The sequence below is a fragment of the Ambystoma mexicanum genome, chromosome 1q, assembly GCF_040938575.1.
Source record: "Ambystoma mexicanum isolate Mex_15411 chromosome 1q, UKY_AmexF1_1, whole genome shotgun sequence".
Classification (NCBI taxonomy): domain Eukaryota; kingdom Metazoa; phylum Chordata; class Amphibia; order Caudata; family Ambystomatidae; genus Ambystoma; species Ambystoma mexicanum.
The window spans coordinates 1,518,220,419-1,518,224,314 of NC_090922.1; positions in this window are offsets into that span (position 1 = coordinate 1,518,220,419).

The following is a 3,896-nucleotide window of genomic DNA, read 5'->3' on the forward strand; positions in this document are numbered from 1 at the left end:
TGGCGTGGATGTGAGCAGCAGACAGTGAGAGTGTGTGAGTGTAGGGTTGCAGTGTGTTGGCATGGTTCTGAGCAGCAGACAGTGGGAGCTTGGGAGTGCCTGGGTGCAGTTTGCTGGCGTGGATGTGAGCAGCAGACAATGTTATCTTGGGAGTGTAGGGGTGCAGTGTGCCTGCATGGATGTGAGCAGCAGACAGTGGTTCTGTGTGAGTGCAGGGGTGCAGTGTGCTGAATGGATCTGAGCAGCAGACAGTGGGAGCTTGGGAGTGCATGGGTGCAGTGTGCTGGCATGGATGTGAGCAGCAGACAGTGGGAGCATGGGAGTGCATGGGTGCAGTGTGTTGGCATGGATCTGAGCAGCAGACATTGGGAGCTTGGGAGTGCATCGGTGCAGTGTGCTTGCGTGGATGTGAGCAGCTGACAGTGGGAGCTTGGGAGTGCATGGGTGCAATGTGCTGGTGTGGATGTGAGCAGCAGACAGTTGGAATGTGTGAGTGTGGGGGTGCAGTGTGTTGGCATGGATCTGAGCAGCAAACAGTGGGAGCTTTTGAGTGCATGGGTGCAGTGTGCTGGTGTGGAGGTGAGCAGCAGACAGTGGGAGCTTGGGAGTGCAGGGGTGCAGTGTGCTGGCATGGATGTGAGCAGCAGACTGTGGGACTGTGTGAGTGCCTGGGTGCTGTGTGCTTGCATGGATGTGAGCTGCTGACAGTGGGAGCTTGGGAGTGCAGGGGTGCAGTGTTCTGGGGTGGATGTGAGCAGCAGACAGTGGGAGCTTGGGAGTGAAGGGGTGCAGTGTGCTGGCATGGATGTGAGCAGCAGACAGTGGGAGCATGGAAGTGTAGGGGTGCAGGTTGCTGGCATGGATGTGTGCAGCAGACAGTGGGACTGTGTGAGTGTAGGAGTGCAGTGTGCTGGCATGGATTTGAGCAGCAGGCAGTGGGAGCTTTGGAGTGCAGGGGTGCAGTGTGCTGCATGGATCTGAGCAGCAGACAGTGTGAGCTTGGGAGTGTAGGGGTGCAGTGTGCTGGCATGGATGTGAGCAGTAGACAGTGGGACTGTGTTAGTGTAGGGGAGCAGTGTGCTGGCGTGGATGTGAGCAGCAGACAGTGGGAGCTTGGGAATGCATGGGTGCAGTGTGCGGGCATGGATGTGAGCAGCAAACAGTGGGACTGAGTGAGTGTAGGGGTGCAGTGTGTTGGCATGGATCTGAGCAGCAGACAGTGGGAGCTTGGGAATGTAGGGGTGCAGTGTGCTGGCGTGGATGTGAGCAGCAGACAGTGGGAGTGTGTGAGTGTAGGGTTGCAGTGTGTTGGCATGGTTCTGAGCAGCAGACAGTGGGAGCTTGGGAGTGCCTGGGTGCAGTGTGCTGGCGTGGATGTGAGCAGCAGACAATGGGAGCTTCATAATGTAGGGGTACAGTGTGCTGCCATGTATGTGAGCAGCAGACAGTGTTATCTTGGGAGTGTAGGGGTGCAGTGTGCCTGCATGGATGTGAGCAGCAGACAGTGGTTCTGTGTGAGTGCAGGGGTGCAGTGTGCTGAATGGATCTGAGCAGCAGACAGTGGGAGCTTGGGAGTGCATGGGTGCAGTGTGCTGGCATGGATGTGAGCAGCAGACAGTGGGAGCATGGGAGTGCATGGGTGCAGTGTGTTGGCATGGATCTGAGCAGCAGACATTGGGAGCTTGGGAGTGCATCGGTGCAGTGTGCTTGCGTGGATGTGAGCAGCTGACAGTAGGAGCTTGGGAGTGCATGGGTGCAATGTGCTGGTGTGGATGTGAACAGCAGACAGTTGGAATGTGTGAGTGTAGGGGTGCAGTGTGTTGGCATGGATCTGAGCAGCAAACAGTGGGAGCTTTTGAGTGCATGGGTGCAGTGTGCTGGTGTGGATGTGAGCAGCAGACAGTGGGAGCTTGGGAGTGCAGGGGTGCAGTGTGCTGGCATGGATGTGAGCAGCAGACTGTGGGACTGTGTGAGTGCCTGGGTGCTGTGTGCTTGCATGGATGTGAGCTGCTGACAGTGGGAGCTTGGGAGTGCAGGGGTGCAGTGTTCTGGGGTGGATGTGAGCAGCAGACAGTGGGAGCTTGGGAGTGCAGGGGTGCAGTGTGCTGGCATGGATGTGAGCAGCAGACTGTGGGACTGTGTGAGTGCCTGGGTGCTGTGTGCTTGCATGGATGTGAGCTGCAGACAGTGGGAGCTTGGGAGTGCATGGTTGCTTTGTGCTGGCATGGATGTGAACAGCAGACAGTGGGAGCTTGGGAGTATAGGGTGCAGTGTGCTGGTGTGGATGTGAGCAGCAGACAGTGGGAGCGTGTGAATGTAGGGGTGCAGTGTGTTGGCATGGATCTGAGCAGCACACAGTGGGAGTGTGTGAATGTAGGGGTGCAGTGTGTTGGCATGGATCTGAGCAGCACACAATGGGAGCTTGGGAGTGTAGGGGTGCAGTGTGCTGGCGTGGATCTGAGCAGCAGACAGTGGGAGCTTGGGAGTGTAGGGGTGCATTGTGCTGGCATGGATGTGAGCAGAAGACAGTGGGAACTTGGGAGTGAAGGGGTGCAGTTTGCTGGCATGGATGTGAGCAGCAGACAGTGGGAGCTTGGGAGTTTAGGGGTGCAGTGTGCTGGCATGGATGTGAGCAGCAGGCAGTGGGAGTATGTGAGTGTAGGGGTGCAGTGTATTGGCATGGATCTGAGCAGCAGACAGTGGGTGCTTGGGAGTGCATGGTTGCTTTGTGCTGGCATGATGTGAACAGCAGACAGTGGGAGCTTGGGAGTATAGGGTGCAGTGTGCTGGCATGAATGTGAGCAGCAGACAGTGGGAGCTTGGGAGTGTAGGGGTGCAGTGTGCTGGCATGGATGTGAGGAGCAGACAGTGGGAGTGTGTGAGTGTAGGGGTGCAGTGTGTTGTGTTGCCATGGATCTGAGCAGCAGACAGTGGGAGCTTGGGAGTTCACGGGTGCAGTGTGCTGGCATGGATGTGAGCAGCTTACAGTGGGAATGTGTGAGTGTAGGGGTGCAGTGTGTTGGCATCGATGTGAGCAGCAGGCAGTGGGAGCTTGGGAGTGCACAGGTGCAGTGTGCTGTCATGGATGTGAGCAGCAGACAGTGGGACTGTGTGAGTGTAGGAGTGCAGTGTGCTGGCATGGATTTGAGCAGCAGGCAGTGGAAGCTTTGGAGTGCAGGGGTGCAGTGTGCTGCATGGATCTGAGCAGCAGACAGTGGGAGCTTGGGAGTGTAGGGGTGCAGCGTGCTGGCATGGATGTGAGCAGTACACAGTGGGACTGTGTGAGTATAGGGGATCAGTGTGCTGGCGTGGATGTGAGCAGCAGACAGTGGGTGCTTGGGAGTGCATGGGTGCAGTGTGCTTGCGTGGATGTGAGCAGCAGACAGTTGGAGCTTGGAAATGCATGGGTGCAGTGTGCGGGCATGGATGTGAGCAGCAGACAGTGGGAGCTTGGGTGTGCAGGGGTGCAGTCTGCTGGTGTGGATGTGAGCAGAAGACAGTGGTAGCTTGGGAGTGTAGGGGTGCAGTGTGCTGGCATGGATATGAGCAGCAGACAGTGGGAGCTTGGGAGTGCATGGTTGCTTTGTGCTGGCATGGATGTGAACAGCAGACAGTGGGAGCTTGGGAGTATAGGGTGCAGTGTGCTGGCGTGGATGTGAGCAGCAGACAGTGGGAGTGTGTGAATGTAGGGGTGCAGTGTGCTGGCATGGATCTGAGCAGCACACAATGGGAGCTTGGGAGTGTAGGGGTGCAGTGTGCTGGCGTGGATCTGAGCAGCAGACAGTGGGAGCTTGGGAGTGTAGGGGTGCAGTGTGCTGGCATGGATGTGAGCAGCAGACAGTGGGAGCTTGGGAGTGTTGGGGTGCAGTGTGCTGGCATGGATGTGAGCAGCAGAC